Source organism: Desmodus rotundus, chromosome 10 (genome assembly GCF_022682495.2).
Source record: "Desmodus rotundus isolate HL8 chromosome 10, HLdesRot8A.1, whole genome shotgun sequence".
Lineage (NCBI taxonomy): Eukaryota > Metazoa > Chordata > Mammalia > Chiroptera > Phyllostomidae > Desmodus > Desmodus rotundus.
In genome coordinates, this window is record NC_071396.1 from 64,703,789 (window position 1) to 64,725,632 (window position 21,844).

At 37.7% G+C, this 21,844-nt stretch overlaps 1 protein-coding gene and 1 pseudogene across 1 annotated transcript in view; both read left to right on the top strand.

The window, feature by feature from the left end:
• PIEZO2 (piezo type mechanosensitive ion channel component 2) overlaps nt 1–21,844 on the top strand; it is a 504,531-nt gene that overhangs the window by 318,679 nt on the left and 164,008 nt on the right. The window lies entirely within an intron of this gene.
• Nucleotides 12,433–17,272, top strand: LOC112322827 (serine/threonine-protein phosphatase 4 regulatory subunit 1-like; annotated as a pseudogene).

Consider the following 21,844-nt stretch of genomic DNA (forward strand, 5'->3'; position numbering starts at 1 on the left):
ACAAATTTTGATATGGTATATTTTATTTTTTAGTCAGTTCAAAATACTTTTTAATATCCACTTGAGTTTCCTCTTTGATTCATTGGCTACCTATATATGTAGTTGGTTTCCAAATACTTGAGGATTTTTCAGAAATATTTCTCCTTTACTTTTAATTTAACCCATTATTGTCAGAGAATATAATTTGTCTTGTTGTCCATATATGAAATATTTTGGCAAATTTCCATGTGGAGTTGAAAGAATAATTTTAATGAATTTGTTTTTAAAATCATCTATAAAAATTAAAAAGTGAGATTATGAACCAAAATTATAATACTACTAGCTTTTGTAATTGCCTATGTATTTACATTTATTGAAGATCTTTATTTCTTCATATGGTTCCAAGTTACTGTTTAGCATTCTTTCGTTTCACCCTGCAAACCCTCTTTTAGCATTTCTTGTAGAGGAGATCTAGTGGTAATGAACTCCTTTTACTTTTTATTTATCTGGGAGTATCTTAATTTCTCCCAAATTCTTGAAAGACAGTTTTTGCCAGATATGCAATTCTTGATTGACAGGTTTATTTTTAGCACTTTGTGTATATCAACCCACTGTCTTCTGGACTCCTAGGTTTCTGAGGAAAAATTAGCTGCTATTTTTACTTATGATTGTTTGTATGTAGAGTCATTTTTCTCTTACTGCTTTCAAGAATTTTTCATTACCTTTTAACATAAATTTCTCCAAGTGTGCATCTTTTTTAGTTTATAAGCATCTTGAAAATCTATGATTTTCTTTAGATTTGGGAAGTTTCAGCCATTATTCTTCAAAATTCTCTCTGCTCCTTTCTTTTTCTCTTTCCCTTCAGAGACTCCCATAATGCATCTGTTGGTCCACTTAATGGTGTCTCACAGGTCTCTTAGGCTTGGTTCATTTTACTTAATTGTTTTTGTTGCTGTTCCCCAGACTTGATTATTTCAATTGTCCTATTCAAATTTTCCATATTCTTTCTTCTCCCTCCTCAAATCTGCTTTTGAATTCCTCTAGCTTATTTATTTATTGCAGTTATCTTTTCATTGCAGTACTTTTCAGCACCAGACCCTTTTTTTTTTATTTTATGATTTTTATGTTTTTATCGATATTCTTATTTCATTTACACATCATTTTCTTGCCTTTGTCCATGGCTTTGCTTAGCTTTTTGAGCATCTTTAAAACACTTTTTTAAAAAGTCTTTGTCTATACACTTTTAGATATAGAAAAAGATACAGAGAATAAGAAGCATATATGGTAGGTACAAAATAGACAGGGAAGGTTAAGAATAGTATATGAAAAGGAGAAGCCAAAGAACTTATATGTATGACCCATGGACATGAACTAAAGCAGGGGAGAATGCTGGTGGGAGAGCAGTGCAGGGCAGAGGGGAATAAAGTGGAGAAAAAAATGGGACAACCGTAATAACATAATCAATAAAATATACTTTAAGAAGTCTTTGTCTAGTAGTCCAACATTTGCATGAATCTTGGTTTGATTTATATAAATTTATTTTGGGCCTTTGAATGTGATATTTTCCTGTTTCCTGTAGCTACACTGGAGGCTGCATTTCAATGTGGGCTAAAATTCACCTGTGAAACTATCCACTCCAGGAGTTTTGTTTGTTGGCAATTTTTTTATTACTGCTTCAACTTCACTAGTTGTAATCCATCTATTCAGATTCACTGATTCTTCCTGATTCAGTTTTTGAAGATTCCATGTTTCTAGGAATTAATCCTTTTCATCCAGATTGTCCAGTTTGTTAGAAACTTAGAACCTTACCCCAGAAAACATAGAAATATTTTGCCTGTACTTGAGGTGAAAAAATCTGGATTTTAGTTAGACTTCTGCCAATTTGTTCCTTTCTAGATATGTTTGTTTCTTCCTTGTGTCACTTTAACTTAGCTCCAACTATTTTTTACAGATAACTTTCTTTGCCCTGTGAGAGCAGGCCTCCATAAATTGATTATCCAGTCCTTTCCCTTATATTTCTCTGACTTTTCTGGCACTAAATTAAACTCCTTGGTCATTAATTTTCAGATTTTTCTTTAGTGTCCTTCTTATAAATTAAAATACAATAGCAGACAAGCAGTTTCTCACTTAGGAAATGAAATCCCCTCCTATGAGGCCAGCAAGGAGTTCTTGTACTCTTCAGAGTTAACTCCTGTTGCTTTACTGCTCAGAAATTGGTGAAGTGAGTCATCATCTTTGCCCACCTACCAACTAGGCAAAGCAATTCTATGGGAGGAAAAACTTGACAATCATCTTTCTACAGCGTGAATAAATCAGTTCCACTTTTCCAAAATCTTTCCACCATATCTAGTATTCTCTTTGGAGTATGGTGCTCTTTAACGAAAGGAATAGTGTTGTATTTGCCTAAGTATCCCTAGCACTAACTATAGCACCCAACACAGAGTCAGGGATCAGAAATACAAGGATGAATTAAATGAATCCTGCCATGTCCAGAGTGAGTCAGTTGCTCAGTTGGTTGGAGCTTCATCCTGTAAACAGAAAGTTCATGGATTCAGTTCCCAGTCAGGTCACATGCCTAGGTTGCAGGTTTGGTCCCTAGTCAGGACACATAAGAGAGGACACCAATTGATGTTTCTCTCTCACATCAATGCTTCTCTCCTTCTCTCCCTATCTTCCCCTCTTTCTAAAATCAATAAGCCATGTATTCGGGTGAGGATTAAAAAGTTAAAAAATAAGTGAATCCTGTAATGCAACTTCCCTATGACTAATGCCCTTTCCCTACAGTTTCCTAATAGTGTTAGGGTTTTCTTATATTACTACATACTGCACCTGAGAAATAGGGTGATGTGATTTGAAGCCAGTAGATCTGGTTTCATAAGCCTTACTACTCATTACTTTTCAGTCATTTGTGCCTAAAATGTCCATGTATAATGGAAACAATAGCAAATAGTACCTGATTCATCAGAGGAACCACTTACTTGGTGTTGGTCTCCTTCTTTTTGGCTTTGTAACTTTATCAGTTATTAACTATATAGGACTTTAAAATGAGGCATTTAAATACAAGTGTACATTATAGCTACTTGGGGAAAGTTATAGTTGCATGTAATAAAAGTGCCTACATTTACTACTTCTTATTCTGTACCCCCCAATATGGAAGTTTGCATGGCTTATGTGTTGAACTTAGTCTTATTGACATAAGAAGCAGTGCAGGAAAGAGCCTGCATGAGAAACTGGTCCTAAGAGCACTGGTCCTGACTCATTTTTCACATTTCTCTCGGAGGTGAAAATGTGTTCAGGCAAGGAAATAGGCCATATATTTAAAATGCTCGTAGAATATAAATGTTCCCTTATGAATCCTGGATGTAACATCAGAGATGGTAGAGTGCCTTTAATAGTTAAATGGAAAGGAACTTCCAAATGGCTGCAACTTGTCCATCAACAATTATAGTTCTGAAGACAGCACACCTTCTACCTGGTACAAAAGTGTTCTTTGGACAGAATGCTTTTATTATAAGGCAGTGTTCAGCACATGTAGTATAAAGCCCAATTACAGAAAATTGGCAAATAGTTAAGACATATAGTGCCAAAAAAGACTTCAAAGCCATGATGCAGAGCCCAGGGGACCCAATGCAAAGTTTTTCTAAGCTTAAAAAAACAATGTAGTGTAAAACCTGTCAGATTTCAATTTTCCCACACACACAAAAAGTGTCTAAGGGTTTGGCATGGAAACGTGTTTAAAGCATAAGTAAGAGACTAATGAAAAAGGATGGTTAAACATTGGCTGTGTTTTTTGTATGATGCAATACAGGGGGAAAATGGACTTGGAAGCCAAAGTAGCAAAAACTCATGTGTAAGAAGCAGTATTATGCTCACATGGATGGGATACCATAAGAAAGAGAAAGACTTTTGCTGGAAATATCCTTTTAAAGAGAGATCTAATCTTTTTCCAGCACAGACATTCATCTAACATTGAGAAAATGTCTTAAAAGGGTTGGAAACACAAACCTCGCTTTCTATGGATATCTGATTTCCCTTGCCTTTCTGACAGTGTGTCCTTGCTTTTACTTGTGCATAAAAACTAATTATGTTTTCCCCTGCCGACAGTTAGTTTCAAAGCTTGACTCATCCTGATTACACCACAGAACTTTGGATTGGGAAGAGATTTAGCCACCATCTGCTAGTGGTTCTCAAGCTTCTTTGCCAGTCCCAACATTCTCAAAGATAGTCTCTATTCATTATCCACTACACCACCCCATCCCAGGAGTTCAAGGGTGCTGGAGCATTCTGTAAGCAAATTTATCAGAAGGATAGGGTGGAGCATGAGATCAGGCAAATGGTGTGCAGTTTGAAAAGGTGACCCCAGGAGATTCTATGTTGCCCCCCTTGAGAGGACTTCTTTTTATCCTTGAGGATCACTAAATCCACAGACTTCTCCTACTGTAGAGTTGGAAAATCATAAAAATATTAGCAAAGACTGTTGAAATCAAGCCCACCAGAAGCATAAATTCCTATGTTCTATTACTGTCCAAAATATCACCCTCACCTCATTCACATTCTTCTTGGATTGGAAAGTAGTTCTGTGCCATTTCTGTGCCAAGAGTTTTTCTTTGTTTAATACAAGAAACTATCATACAGATTATGAGTGTATAAGAGTGCACATATTCACAACAGAAGAATGTTTGTTTTGCAGAAACCAATCTATGATGTATCTTCAGTGGTCTTCTCCATTCTTTGATCACATTACCAACATGAAAGAAATAGATTGTTCTTGATGAGTAACCTAGTATTAATAACACAATGTTATAAAATTTGCACCCTCCCTACTACCTCACTCAAGCTCTCCCAACCTGTACCAAATATTACCACCCAGTTTTTTCTTGAGGAAGGTTGTGGTTCTAATCCATCTTAAAGAGGACATTTATCTATTTTTATTTTTCAGCAACATCAATATAGTATTGTACAAAGAGCTTTGACCCTGACATAAACCAAGTTCACGTTATACTTAACAGTAACAATAATAATCATAGTGGCCAGACTTTCTTGAGCAGCTATTATATGCCATACTCTCTAGTATTGCTTTATATGCATGCATTATATCACATACTTCATTACCTCAATCTAGTCATTAGCAACAACGTAGTGGAATTACCAATGAACTGATGGTTGTTTTCAAAAGTCCTTTTTTCTAGATCTAGCTCTTTTCTTTAATGTAGTATGTGATCTTAAGCAAGTCACATCTGGGCCAGAAAGAGGGTAGGTTATTGGGTGGAGATATGAGTGGAGGGAAAGAGGTCAGTGATTCCCAAGATATTTTTCTGCTCAGAAACAGTTTGTGATTTAATATAGATCTCGAAGCTCTAAAATAATTTAATCAGTAGGCTTCAGATTGGTTGCTGATATGGTAACAGCTTGATTAATCATTATTTAGATTTATCATAACATCCTGGGGAAGGGGGAAGTTAGTATAATTCATGACTCTTAAATTTGGAAATGAGGGGAGTGATTTCAGTAATTAAGTCTAGATGAGAGTTATTTTGTTCCATTTTTGTGGGAATTTGTTATTTTAATCCAGTAACTGAGACAATCTTTTAAAGTGCTTACAAAACCAGAAGTTTTCTTTTACATTCATATAGGAAGGAAATTGAAAAATGAGTGACATTGGCTACTTTTGACTCATTTATATCAGTTTCTGACAATGTGATTCATTATACTATCAGAATAAGTGAATGTTTTTTCCCTAAAGGAAAGTAATGTGAACATTTCTATTGGATCATCATAACCAAGCATTTGCTAAGATACTGCTTGTCAGAATTTGGATTTATTACTAGAAATGTAAATGGTCAACATATAAATTTAGTTAGGAGTTTTATTGTACAGTTTTTCGTAGGCATATTGCCAGTATAAAATTATGTACATTTTAAGTGAATTTATGAGATAAAGAATGTTGGAAAAATATAGAACAGATACCTGGAAAGTTTATGTCTTTATAGAAAGAGTTGTTTTATTTTTGACAATAAACACTGTTTAGTGGATTTTGCTCAATATTCTAAATTTGGAACATCCATTCCTCATCCTCTGTCTTCCACATCCTTACCAAAGAAACTGAGATCATTTGTGCAGCCTTCATAGGCTGTCTATAATAATGTGTTTGTAAAAGGGAAAGAGATGGAGAATGGTATGAGAAAAGGGAACTAGGTGCTTCTTTCTCCAGCAAAAAGGAAAAGTCTTTCTCATGCCACTGTTCCAGGCCCTCTGCCTTTTATTGGCCACTTGGCTTCATGAGGGGAAGGACTTTGGAATTCAAACAGACATGGGTTCCCATTTGACCTGGCTCACTCATTGTGAGACTGGAGTTTTGGTTTCTTCATCTTGTAGTTGGTTGAATAGTATCTACCTCGTGGAATCAGTGAGGTGCTAAAACGGATTGTCGATGTAAAGTGGCTGGCATCTGATAGGACTCAGCCACTATTTGTTGTGTTCTCTCAAGAAGGCTCCAAGACCTTGTGAGGACCTGTGAAAAGAGAATGAGGCCCCTACATTATATAGTGGGGCTGGGTTAATCATTATCATACTTAAAGTTTATTGAATACTTGTCAGCATCAAGTTTTAATTCACTAAATGCTCCCAATAATTTTATAAGGTAGGTTCTATTATCCCCATTTTAAAAATAAGAAAACCAAGGTATAGATAAAATAAGTGATTTTCCCCAAGTCACATGTGGGAGTGGAAAAGTCAGAGTTTGAACTCAAATTTCACTTTGAAGCTCACACTCTGACTCACCCCCTCTACCACTTTCCTACACACAGAAAGATAATGAACTCTGTAGAAAAACAGTGAAAACAAGGATTAGAGATGGATGTTTGCCAGTGCCAAAGATGTAATATTTATAAGAGGAACCTTGTGTTTAGGGAAAGAGCAAATGAATGGGTTCTCTAAACAAAGGATTTGCATACTCATATGTTTTTGTAAGCAGAGTCTTAAGGTTCCATACTTAGCTGAGAAAGCCTATTTGACCTGAAGTTGTGGGAAAGGAGGGGGGTCTCTCTAGAGACCTCAGAAGCTTGCTGAGCTTGGTATGAGCAGAGGATAGATATAGACTTAAATAGTAAGAATGGCTCTTGAAGAATCTATGAGGTGACAATGCCTTTACAACTTGCTTGGTTTGTGTACAATTTGTACTATACAGTTATTTATCTTTGTAGTAAACATAGTCACTGAGAGGTTGTTCTCAACTCTTATTTCAAGAAAAACCCCACAGGGGAGCTTTGGGAGCATTTACAAAGAGATTCACCCCTACCCAAAAAGATTCTAGATGGTGTGAGGTAGGACTAGGCAGTGGTGCTTTAAAGGATCCCAAGGTGACTTCAACTGGAAAGCGAAGACACTACAGATGGCACAGTAGGTTTGAAGTTCCAAGAAGCAGCACACAAAGAGACCTCAGAGCTCAGGACTCTTTTTCCTCTTTGTACTGCTCCTTAAGCACAGGAGGGTGTTTCTTTCCCTGTACTTTCCCTAGTGTTCTCTGAACCCTCAGCTATTCACCAAGTACCAGTTTCACAATTGCAACTGCATCCTCATGCCACTGCACTCATTGAGTGTTGCCACATCCCAGATGAGCAAAGCCAGAGTTTCCCATTCTAGGCTAAAATTTCTTCTAGAGACAAGTGTACCAACAGTTGCCAGAAAGCCAGTTCTAAAGACAATGCCATCCTCATCCCTGCAACATTTCCAGAGCTATGAAATGGGCTCATCAGAGCAGGCAATGTGTGGAGTGACACACACACCAGGAGGGTATATCTGCTCAGCATTGTTTTCAGGTAGCATTGAGCTGGTCAGTGCTTTCCAAACTCAGGTAGCATAAGTATTAGTGAGGTTGGGAACTGGACGACAAGTTTAAAAAGTGCTCAGCCCAAGAGCACTCTTCCTCTAAGAGAGGAAGGAACATACAGTACCCAGAGCTGGGATCTGAGACCTGGCCAACTTCCCCAAGCAATCAAAACATTTCACTTGGAGAAATACTGAGTTAAATTCCCTGTGTAATGCAAAGAGTCATAAATTTTCAATCCTATTCTTAAGAGAAGTTCAGGATCATTGAGATGAGATCTATAAACATATGAAATTAATGCCCACAGAATAAGATAAGAAACGTGAAGCAACTTAGGGTACAAATTATAAATGACCATAAAAATGCAAAGGAACACTCAACATTTGAGGTAAGTGAGGGGTAAAAGAGAGAAGAGAGAGACCAATGAGAACATTAAGTGCTATGGGAAAGTTTTATGGAGGAGGCAAGTGTTTGAACAAGGAGTAAGGTTGTTAGGGAGAGGAGGAAATTCCAAGTGACATGGAAAGGTGTGAGCAACAGCAGAGAGATGGATCAGAGTTCAACCTGTTGGGAACAGTGATCGTGCTTCCTGACCAGAACATGGGTTCATTTTGGTAAACAGAGAGGAAATGGTGAGACTGAACCACAGAAGGCTGGAAAGAAAAAGAACACTCATTAGTGCTCATGAATAATGAGTTCACCTGTGTACTACAGCCTTTTTGTTATTCATTTCAGCATACAGTGAACTCATGAAAACACCAAGGATCATCCACCAGAACATTGGGAACACAACACCTTGGCACTGATAGGGTTGAGATAGAACTTTTAGCCTTAGATATTAAGGGAGGACAATGTATTATAAGGCTCTGATTCTCTTATGGATACTCAGACTTCAGATGATGGAATTTCTTTGAACATATGATCCAATACTGTCATCTGCATGCTCATGATACTGGTATAAATTTGATTGTGAGAAAAACAACAGTTTGCAGTTTACCACATGACATCTCAGATCCTGTCTGATCATTAATAGTTTAGACTCTGCAATCATTCCATGATCTACCTAGAACTCATTCTCTCTGTATACATTTTACCTTCAGTCACAGCTCTTCCACTATTATTCAGAAGTTCAGTGACATATGACTATGACATTGGTTTTACTTTAATTAACAACTATTTAGATTTTTCCTAGGTTTACTCATTGCAGAGATTACCTTGAGGTAGCAATATTTTATGACTTTATTGTTCCTCTTGTTTATAAAATCTCTTTACATAATTACCTGGCCATGAGATTTAATTGAGGTGTTTTTTTTTTTCTTTCTTTCTTTTTTTTTTTTTTTTTTTTTTGCACAGGAGAGATTTTTACCAGAAACTAATTTTCCTTTAACACTGTCAAAAAAAATGTTAAAATACTCAAATAGAGGTTAAATACTTTATTCAATTCACTGTACAAAGAAATCTCTCAAATTTTAGCTCCTTAAGCTGAAGTTGTGTTTAGAGTTTTTATGGGACAGAGAAAAGAGACGGGTACATGACTGTGGCCTTGTCGAAGGTTGCAGCTGTCTTTATCTGTAACTGCTCCTGAACTGGTAGTTGAAATTGCTGGAAGATGATGCCAATTTTCATGCCCTTATCTTGAAATGGTTGATCATCACATTTTGGCAGTTTTCAGAGTAGTTTTTTTGAAAACTATCTTTGTAAGCCTAGTGTGGGAGGGGCTGATACAAAAGAAAGAAAAATATCAGAAAGAGAAAAAAAAGGAAAGAAGGTTTAAATATGGAAAACTGGAGTCAGTTTTAATTTTTTAAACATCAAAACATAGGTAAAATATATGATAAAAGAAGTGATAGATCTGTTTGTATATATTATAAAAGCTTTTAATGAAAAAATATTTGTATCAACTATAGAAAGAAAAATCTAAGAAGTATACAAGGACATGAACAAAGAAGGAAAACAAATGTGACATAAAATGAAATATTTTAAAATAATATTTAGAATTACAGTAGTAATGTGTGCTCATTGGGAAAAGTCTAAATCATTGAGAATATATATGACAGAAAAAGAGAGAATAAAATTGTATGCCCCCTCCCCATTTGTTCCTATCCATAAGTCAATTGTTTTCTACCAGAAATAACTAAAGCCAATAATAAGTGTCTTTCCAAATATTTTCCCTATATATTTATACACATATAAGAATACATATGGGTCAGAGTAAGTTTGGGAGGGTGACTCTTAAAGTCATATTGCTAAGTGAAAAAAACAGTCTGAAAAGCCTACATACTATATGATTCCATTTGTATGATATGTTGGAAAAGGCAAGACTATAGAGATAGTGACTATATCAGTGGTTTCCAGAAATTTGTGGGAGGAGTAGTAGAAGGTTGAATAGGTGAATTGTGGGAAACATTTTAAGATTATGAAATTACCCTGTATGGTATTGGATGCATGGCACTGTACATTAGTCAAAAACAATTAAACATTTTAATCTTTATTGTATTTTTCATTACCAATTAGTCCCCTTATACCTTCTCCCCCAGAAATCACCACACTGTTGTCCACATCCATGAGTCTTTTTTTCTTTTTTGCTCAAACCTTCCACCCTCTAGTCTCCCCCCTATCCCTGAGTGAACCTTAAGGTTCACTGAAATTTTTTAAAAAATTAATTCGGAGGTTGGAGGATTTTATCATGGAACTCAGATTGTGACTAAAGAATCAAACTGTATTACAAATGTATGTTATTACCTCTCTGGGGTTAAGAATGGTATTACTTAAGTAGCTTTGGAAATTAATGGAGATTGTAATACTAAAGGCAAAAGGAACTACACATATAAGCACTGTACTCTAGTTGATAAACTTGTTTCCCATGGAGGTACACATTAACAATTCTGAGACCACTACATACATGTATACTGGGAATAAACAAATAAGTAAATGGGTGGCAAATGAGAGAGCCAGGTTTCTCACTGTTTGAGTGGAAGGTTACAGATAAGAAAGGGCAAAAGGGTAGAACCATTTGTAAACAAATTAGAGTTGGAGACATAAGTCTGAACTCATGGGTACCTTAATATAGATACAGACAGTCATGTATAAAAGTATGTACACATATGTGTATATATGCATGGGCAAGTCTGCATACAGGTATTTTCTTGCTTTGTAAAAGGGAACAGAAACAGTGACCCAATGCTCCTTGGAGAAATGCTGACTCTAAGCTTTGGTTCCAGAATATACCAGCCATGCAATATGAAAAATAGAGACATTTATTGAAGAAGATTCAAGATACAAGAAACATTGTACATAGGACAATGATGCCTCAGTCCCCTTCAAAGTAGGCATCTTGGGACCTCACATAGTTCTCCCAGTCACCATCAGCTGCCCCATCATATTTTCCTGAATCTCATCAATGGTCTGAAATCTCTTCCCTTTCAAAGGTGATTTTAGTTTTGGGAAAAGTCAGAAGTTGCAGGGCACCAAATCTGGGCTATAAAGGGGTGGGGTGCTGAGTCACTTGGGTGATTTGACATTTCACCAAAAAATATGCATGATGTGATGCAATATGCAACATGTGATGCATGAGTGGGTGCATTGTCATGATGAAGCTGCCAATCAACAGTTGCCCATAGCTTTGGCCTTCTGAATCACATGAATAGTTCACATGGAAGAATGTTGAATCTTAATGAAAATTTTGATACAGATTCATTGCTCTACTCATGCAATCATTTTAAATGCAATAGCCACACAGTACACATGCTCACTCAATGGTATCTACCGCCTCCACTGACTAGTATAGTGAAGTCACCATTGTTCACACGCGCACATTCCAGTCCACTCTACTTGGCTGCCACGTTACATTGACGTCACTCAAACCATTCTCGTTATATTAACAATGGTTGGACATTTGCTGGACATATTCAGGCATGTGATTATTTTTCTACTAATTATTTTTTATTGTATTTTAGAAATGTATCAATACACAATGGATAGGTATTTTTTTAAGTGGGTCCAGGAGATAACTTGGGAAACACATTTTAGAAAGTGATTGGACTTGTAATTAAATCTATTTTCATTATAAAATATATAACTTTTGATTTTCCCTGATGCTCACTTATCACTAGCACTATTGTATTTATAATTTATAATTTGAATCACTCTTGGATTTATAAATAATATGAAGAGAGAGTAAAAAGAAAAGAATTTTTCCAGAGATTCCTTGGTAAAAGTTGAAGGAAGAGGAGAAGGTGGAAGAAGATAGAAGCAAATGTACGTATATATGGAGGAAATGTAAATAGTGAGAGACAGAAACAAAGGAATGTGCTTGGATAGAATCTCTGATGAAAAGGTGGTGATGGCGATATATGATGAATGCTTCCTGGTGATAGCAATCAGGAAAACTTTGGGGTTTTTCCTGAAATGAGGTAAAAAGAGAAAAAAATGAAGCAAGACATACTTATTCACTTTTATGTATCGGCTATTTGCAAATCAGGTATTTATTGTTCAGGTGGTATTTACATATGGTAAACCTACAATTAAAAAGTTTTGTTATCACCCGGAGGGTGGAACCTCGGCCTCTCCCAGGCCTTGAATCGCTGTTGACACCTCTCGCTGCTCCAAGAGGACCTGCAGGAGGTCACGGATGGATCCCTGGACTTTGTGTCACAAGATGAAATGTTGATGCCACTGGGGAGATTGGACAAGTATGCTGCAAGTGAGAACGTATATAACAGACAAATGGTGGCCTGGAGTTTGCTGGATCCATTAAGGGAAGTCTTCAATGATGAAAGAGATAGTATTGCTGTTTTAAAAAAAAATTAGATTAGCTAATGATCCAGAACGAACTGTGAGAGCAGAGCCTCATATTGCATTATTTTGTCAAGAAAACCAGCCTTCGATCCCATATGTTTTTTCCAAATACTACCTATTGTGTTTAGGTATCTCGCAGGTCAGAATAATCAGGTAAGAAAAACAAGTCAGGCGGCTTTGCTGGCTCTGTTGGATCAAGAGTTAATTGAGCGATTTGATGTGGAGACCAAGGTGTGCCTGGTCCTCATAGAGCTAACCGACCTGGATAGCAATGACGATGTGAAAACAGAAGCTGTGGCTGTAACATGAAAAATGGCTCCCATGGTTGGAAAGAGCATTACAGAGCATCTGACCCTGCCGAGGTTTTGTAAGATGTGCTGTGATTGTAGAATGTTTCACATTCAAAAGGTCTGTGCTGCCAATTTTGGAGATATTTGCAGTGTAGTTGGCCAGAAAGCTACTGAGGAAATGTTGCTTCCCAGGTTTTTCCAACTTTGTTCCAATAACATATGGGGAGTTCAGAAAGCTTGTGCTGATTGCTTCATGGCGGTTTCATGTGCAACGTGCCAAAAAATCAGGCGGACTAAATTATCACCACTATTTATTAATTTGATCAGTGATCCTTCACATTGGGTTCACTAAGCAGCTTTTCACTCTCTGGGACCTTTCATATCTACTTTTGCTAGCCCATCTAGCTCAGGCTAATATTTTGAAGAAGAAAACAAAAGTTCAGAAGATATATCAGTAGAAACAAAAATAGGAGCAGAGATCAAGAAGTCCCAGAGGATGTACAAATCAGGCCAGAGGATATTCCTTCAGATCCCAATATTAGTAATTCCAGTGTCAATCTGGAAAACACTATGGAAGATCATGCCGAAACTAATAGGAAGTCTCCAGGTGGAATAAATGTTCCAATGGACAGTTCTTTACTTTGTACTTTGTCCTCAGACTCTCATCAGGAAGCAGCTAGTAATGAGAATGATAAAAAAAAACCCTAGAAGCAATCTAAGTGCCCATCAGCAAATGAGTGGATCAAAAAACTATGGTACAGGCCCTTGTCTGAGGTATCATTGGCAAATATGTTTTCCCATACTGTTGGTTCTCTTTGTAATTTGGTGCTGTTTTCTTTAACCATGCAGAAGCTTTTTATTTTGATGAGGTCCCATTTGTTTATTCTTTCCTTTATGTCCCTTGCTTTAGGGGATGTGTCTGTGAGGATGTTGCTGCATGGAATGTCTGAGATTTTCCTGCCAATGTTTTCCTCAAGGACTTTTATGGTGTTACAACTTATATTTAAGTCTTTTATCCATCTTGAGTTTATTTTCGTGTATGGCGTAAGTTGGTGATCGAGTTTCATTTTTTTGCACGTAGCTGTCCAGATCTCCCAACACCATTTGATGAAGAGGCTGTTTTTGCTCCATTTTATGCTCCTGCCTCCTTTGTCAAATATTAATTGACCGTATAGACTTGAGTTTATGTCTGGGCTCTCTGTTCTGTTCCATTGGTCTATGTGCCTGTTTTTATGCCAGTACCAGGATGTTTTGATTACCGTGGCCTTGTAATACAGTTTGATATCAGGTATTGTGATCCCTCCTGCTTTGTTCTTCTTTCTCAAAATTGCTGCAGCTATTCGGGGTCGTTTATGGCCTGATCTCCAAAATATATAAAGAACTCACACGACTCCACTCCAGGAAGACAAACAACCCAATTAAAAAATGGGCAAAGGACTTGAACAGACACTTCTCCAAGGAAGACATACAGAGGGCCCAGAGACATATGAAAAGATGCTCAGAATCACTAGCCATCAGAGAGATGCAAATTAAAACCACAATGAGGTATCATCTCACACCAGTCAGAGTGGCCAACATAAACAAATCCACAAATGTTGGAGAGGATGCGGAGAAAGGGGAACCCTAGTGCACTGTTGGTGGGAATGCACACTGGTGAGGCCACTGTGGAAAACAATATGGAATTTCCTCAGAAAACTAAAAATGGAACTGCCCTTTGACCCAGCAATTCCGCTGCTGGGATTATACCCTAAGAACACTGAAACACCAATCCAAAAGAACCTGTGCACCCCAATGTTCATAGCAGCACAATTTACAATAGCCAAGTACTGGAAGCAACCGAAGTGCCCATTAGCAAATGAGTGGATCCAAAAACTATGGTACATTTACACAATGGAATTCTATGCAGCAGAGAGAAAGAAGGAGCTTATACCCCTTGCAACAGCATGGATGAAACTGGAGAGCATTAGGCTAAGTGAAATAAGCCAGGTGGTCAGGGACAAATACCATATGATCTCACCTTTAATTGGAACATAATCAATAGAAGAAAAAAGCAAACAAAATATAACCAGAGACATTGAAGTTAAGAACAATCTAACAATAGCCGGGGGGGGGGGGGGGGGACAGTGGGAAGAGGGGATTACAGGAACTACTATAAAGGACACATGGACAAAACCAAGGGGGAGGGTTGGGGTGGGGGAGGGAGGTGGGTTCACCTGGGGTGGGGTGGAGGGATGGGGAGAAAAGGCAGACAACTGTAATTGAATAACAATAAAAATTAAAAACAAAACAAAAAAACCTTAAACTCCAATAAATACATTTGGAATAACTGGCTGAATAAACAAATTTAAGATTAAAAAAACAACAACAAAAAAAAAACTATGGTACATTTACACAATGGAATTCTACGCAGCAGAGAGAAAGAACGAACTTATACCCTTTGCCACAGCATGGATGGAACTGGAGAGCATTATGCTAAGTGAAATATGCCAGGTGGTGAGGGACAAATACCATATGATCTCACCTTTAACTGGAACATAATCAACAGAAGAAAAAAGCAAACAAAATATAACCAGAGACATTGAAATTAGGAACAATCTAACAATAGCCAGAGGGGAGTTGGGAGGGGATAGTGGGGAGAGGGGATTACAGGAACTACTATAAAGGACACAAGGACAAAATCAAGGGGGAGGGTAGAGGTGGGGGAGGGAGGTAGGATTGGCTGGGATGGGGTGGAGGGATGGGGAGAAAATGCAGACAACTGTAATTGAATAACGATAAAAAGTTAAAAAACAAACAAACTGGTAACTACAAATCTGCAATATGGCCAGAGGTTGGCACCACTTCACAACATTCTGCTCTCTTAGATCAGGAATTATACAACTCCTTCCATTTCTGGAGGACTCCTCTTCCTGAAATAGATCTCGATATAGAGCTTGAGCAGGGCTCTGGGAATACACTCAACCCAGAGAGACCAGAAGAAACACCTGAAATAACCATATTAGGTTCTTCAAACATCACTAAGCCACCAGAAAGGAACTTGAAGAAATGATAGAAAATCTAGAGCCACATATTGATGATCCAGATGTTAGAGCACAAGTGGATATGCTGTCTGCCGCACTGCGTGCTTCCAGTCTGGATGCTCACGAAGAGGCCAGTGATGGGGAGAACAAAAGTGATGTACAAGATGATCTAGGCGTCAGTGAGCTTCCAGACTGTAAAATAAATCGTGATGCCTCTGTGCCCTTAATCAGCAATGCTGTTGAGAATATGGAGACCACCATTTGATATATTCATAATGATTCAGACTTGAGCACAAGTAGTAGTTTTAGCCCTGATGAGGAAAGGAGATCTAAAGTACAAGACATTGTGCCTCAGGCTCTATTAGATCAGTACTTGTCTATGACTGACCCCTCTCGTGCACAGACAGTGGACACTGAAATTGCTAAGCACTGTGTCTATAGCCTTCCAGGTGTGGCTCTGACCCTTGGCAGGCAGAACTGGCACTGACTAAGAGAGACTTATGAGACTCTGGCATCAAGACATGTGGTTGAAAGTTTGAAGAACTTTAGCCTTCTCCATCCATGAGCTCGCAGTTATTCTTGGAGATCAGCTGACAGCTGCAGACCTGGTTCCAATTTTTAGTGGCTTTTAAAAAGACCTCGATGAAGTCAGGATAGGTGTCCTTAAACACTTGCATGATTTTCTGAAGCTTCTTCATATTGATAAAAGAAGAGAATATCTTTATCAACTTCAGGAGTTTTTGGCATTTAAAACTGACAGATAATAGTAGAAATTGGCACTTTTGAGCTGAACTGTCTGAAGAGCTGATTTTACTTCCAGAATTATAAAGTCCCAGAGATGTTTTTGACTATTTATGCTCCATTGCTCTGAATCTATGTGCAGATAAAGTTTATTCTGTTCATTGGATTTCTTACAAGTTGGTCAGTGAGATGGTGAAGAAGCTACACATGGCAACACCGCCAACGTTCACAGTAGACCTCATCCATGAGCTTGTGGAAATATTGGTAGATGTCCCAGGTGGTCTGGTCATCAAACCTTTGTCTTTGTCTGCCAGACTGTCATTGAAGATGATTGCCTTCCTATGGACCAGTTTGCTGTGCACCTGATGCTGTATTTGCTAACCTTAGCAAATGATAGTGTTCCAAATGTTCAAGTGCTGCTTGCAAAGACCTTAAGACAGACTCTACTAGAAAAAGACTATTTCCTAACCTCTGCCAACTGTCATCAGGAAGCTGTAGAACAAAATACCATGGCTCTTCAGATGGATTGTGACAGCAATGTCAAGTACTTTGCAAGCATCCACCCTGCCAGTACCAAAGTCTCTGAAGATGCCATGAGCACAGCTTCGTCAACCTACTAGAAAGCATAAACGTTGGTGTCTTTCCTACTTCCTAGAAGCTGAGGTTCAACACATGCTCCACACGTGTGTGAGCTAGGACGCTTTGGGGAGGAAGAGAGACCTTCCTCTCTTGCAGGCTTAATTGTAGATGCAAGTTGCCTACAAAGACACCAGGGATTTTAATAGTCAAGAGAAAGTACAGTCAACACTATTATCTTATCTTGACTTTAAGGGAAAATAATTTCTCAGAGGATTGTAATTGTCACTGATGCCTTAAATTTTCTGCCTTCCTGACTGAGTGAAACTTGAATTGGAAGAGCATTTTCCTGTGGAAGGGATGAGATTCCCAAAGAGCTGTGTTGTTTTCTCCTGGTTTTATTTAATGACTGATAGATGGAATTATAGCCAGAAGGTGAGCCAGGATATGAAAGAGACATTCAGTATTAGCCCTCACTGTTCCCATGTAGGCAAGGACCTGTGCGGTTCTGTGTTTAACCACCCCATCCAGCCCTAAGCATAAATAGTTTTGATATGTATTAACAGAAAAGTAGATTTTTATAAATTTCTCCTAAGGGCTTGATGCACTAAAGTAGAATGATTTTAACTCACAAATGCAGCATATTGCTGTACACATTTACAGAACATTTGCTGAGTTATATATGTGTCCTGAATTTTTTTTCATGCTGGTCATGACCTGAATGAAATTAGCACATATACTGTACATCAGGTGTTTTTAACTTGATCATGATCAGCTCTGAGGGGCAACTTTTTCTTCATATACTGTACATACCTGTGACCACTCTTAGGAGTGTTGCAGTCTTTAATCATGCTGTTTAAACTGTTGTGGCACAAGTTCTCTTGTCCAATAAAATGTAGTAATAAGATCTGTAAAAAAAAATTGTGTTACCAAAAAGAAAAAAGTTCTGTTAATTAGAACACCCTATTTTTAGGTAGATAGGTAGGTAGATACCAACCATTACGCAAGCATGTTTTAAAAATGTCAAAATGTGCCCTGGCCAGGTAGTTCAGTTGGTTAGAGCATCGTCCTGAGTCACCAAGATTGCAGGTTTGATCCCCAGTCAGGACACACACAAGAGTCAACCAAGGAATGAATAAGTAAGTGGAACAACAAATCTATGTTTCCCTTTCCCTCTCTGCTCTCTCCTCTCTTCTCTCTCTCTCCTTCCTCTCTCACTTTAAAAAAAACAATAATTTTTTTCAAATGTTAAAATGTTAAAAAGAGATATAAAGTATACTGGACTCATCTTCTTTCCATAATCAAAGAGAAACTAGACAACATATATATAACAACTGTTTTCAGACATTTGACAGTTGGTGGCATAGGTTTATGATGCCTAAGTAAAGAAAGCAAGCAAGATAAGCTCTATGGTGACTTTCCCCCATGGTTACAAGCTTCTTCAGAGGACCCCTGTTTGCTTAGAATTAAATCCCCAAGAAGCTTCTATGGGCAGCTCCAGTATTGCTAGCTTTACACCTCCAAACACAATTTATCCTAAAGGCTCTACACTTCCTCTAAACATGACTTGCTCACACAAATGAAACTTCCCTGCTCCTTTGCTAAGGGCTACTTTATTACTGGGTACTCACCCGAGTCAAAAGAGTGTATGAAACTGGTCAGTGCTAATGACCAGTGTTCTGTTTCATTCATTCAGCCTCTTTTGTTCCATGAATCTCCTGAATACTCAGCATGGGATTCCTTACAGAGAGCCTTGGGACCATTGGGGTATTACCAAACCCCTTTCAAGGGAAAGCAGTCTGAGAATAGAAGTGACTAAGTACCTTGGAGGTCTGACGTTGGGGGACTCTCCCTCTCAGTAGAGCTATGCCAGCATCACCAAGCCTCTTCCCTTCTGAGCCTGCACTCAGACTCTCTGAGAAATATCTGCATCTCCTCCACTTCTTCTCTTTCCATTTCTTCCCTCCAATCATTCCCCCATTTATTTCAATCAAAGGACCTAAGATTTAAATGAGAAGATTATTAAAAGATGTTTTCTCTAGAGGATTCTTTGCCCACAAACAATATTTTTACTCTAGTTGGAAAGAATATAATTCTTGGCTTCAAAAGAGGACATAAAACCTGCCTGGACTTTTATCAACCCAACTCCATACTCATACATTCTAGTTAGTGAATGCTTATTTCATTGAAGAATATGCCTCCCTGAATCATTAAGAGAGGCCTGGTTCATAAAGAGCTATGAGCTCTTAAGAAGAAAAGGCAAAATTAAAAGTGCGGTGTCCAACTGCATGCCCATTAGGATGGCTACTATCAAAAAATAATAATAACAAGTGTTAGCAATGATGTGGAGAAATTGAAATGCTTCTTCACTGATGGTGGGAATATAAAGTGGTGCAGCCACTGTGGGGAACAGAGTGGTGGTTCCTCAAAAAATTAAAAATAGAATTAGCATATGATCACATGATTCTACTTCTGAGTATGTGTCCAAAAGAATTAAAAGCAGGGTCTTGAAGAGGTATTTGTACACTGATATTCATAGTAGCATTGTTCCCACAGTTAAAAGGTAGAAGTGTTTAGCTATGGAAAAATGGATTTAAAATGTGATATATACATAAAGTGAAATATTATTCAGCCTTACAGAGTCTTAAAGACAAAAAGACAAATACCGTATAATTCCATTTACATATGGTACTGAGAATAGTCAATTTCATCAATACAAAGTAGAATGGTGGCTTCCAGGAGCTGAGGGGAGTGGGCAATGGGAGTTATTATTTAATGGGTACAGTTTCAGTTTACGAAGATGAAAAATTCTGGAGACAGGTGGTGGTGATGGTTTCACAACAATGCTAATATAGTTAATACCACTGAACTATACACTTAAAAATTAAGATGACAAATTTTATGTTATATGTATTTTACCAACACTAAATTTTCCTATAGCATGGTGTTATTTTCAGTATTATGTAATTTTTGCAAATGGTTGGGTTTCTGTATTACTAGAGACCAAGCAGATGTGATCTGGAGTGAACCTGTAAACAAGTGGAAGTCTTATGAATCTTCCGACATGTACAAGTAGAAACAAATACCCTACCAATTCGTAATCACCATGTGTTGTAAGATGTTATGAGCACTTTAAAGGGAAAGAAAAACACATGAAACAAGAGCTCCATGGGAGACAGAGAGATGTTAAAATTGAGTTCAGGGAGTCCCATTAGAGCTGAGAGTCAGTTGTGTGCTTGGGCCTATGAAGGGGGAATAACCACCATGATGTGATGAAACATAGTTCTTGTAGCCACAATACCCTCTTTTATCAAAAAGTGTAGAATGAATTTTTATGTATAATAATCAGAATAAAGTACAGTTGTAGGATGTTGGAGGAATCATCAGGTTGTTCCATACTTTGTTATATTGGATATTTCAATGTCTTATTGTTTCTTAATTAGAATTTTGCATTCTCAAATTTAAACAAAGTTTTATTTCTTATTTACATACACTTATTTATTAATCCTTCCAGAAGGTACAGTTGAAGATTATTGGCAGCCTGCAGAGAACAAAAGTAATTTTCTGCTAATATGATGCAAGCAGACTTCAGATTTAAGTCAAAGTGTTCTTGTGGTGCTATTGTTATACTCTTATTCTGTGTTCTTCTTTCTCAGACCAAGAGCACAAAAATCATGAATGTTGGGGTCCAGGTGGCAATGTTTTTCTCAATATTCTAAAATGCTCTTGTGTATCCACAGTTCCTTACCATTCCTTCTTTCTCCTTTTGTTTTTCAAAAGCAGGAACTTTGACATCCTTTAGTCTCTACTCCTACAATACCCATGATCACCAACTATAACTGAATGGTATAAACTTAGTCTTTGTGCTTTTAATTCAAGTAGCTAAGTTTACATTTAAAGCTGCTATATACTAGTCACTGCTTTCAAAGCAAAATGGTGACACATTCCTTTCTAAAGGAATTACAATCAAATTTGGCATAGAAATAAGCACATAAGCTAACAATAATAGAATTTCTGAAGAAACAGGAGGAGACCAGCTTGCTGAATGTCTTGGGGATGCTTTGCTGGGACTTGGGGTTGTTCTCCAGGCAGTGAAGGATAGGTGATGGAAGAGGAAAGTGACATGCTGAGCCTGAGTTGTCTGAAGGTAACTCTGACAATTATCACAGTGTAGAGGCAAGAGAAACTAGAGACCACACTTCGCATTGTAATTCAACAGAAGGTGAGGGTCAGTTCTATGGACAGAGGTATTGGCCATGAAATAGCAGAGCAAGATAAGCCAGGTACCAAAGCAGGAGCATTTGCCACAGCTCTAATATGTCTCTACTGGAAACTGGAAACTAACCCCAATTGTGCAGGGACCAGCTGTCTTTTGATGAATAGAACAGTTTGTGATATATGAAACATTTATCTTAACAACTTTTGAAAAGTGTCCTATCATTGTTCGCATGCTTATATGTCCTGCCATTCCCAATTGTATTAGATTTCATAAGGAATGTAATCTTCACAGCCACCTACCGAATGCACCTGTGTCTGTCATTGGGGGATCTGGGCCTGGGGTCCAAGGTAAACAAGGGATATTCCAAATGCACAGAAGAGAAAAGCTTTGTCTTTCT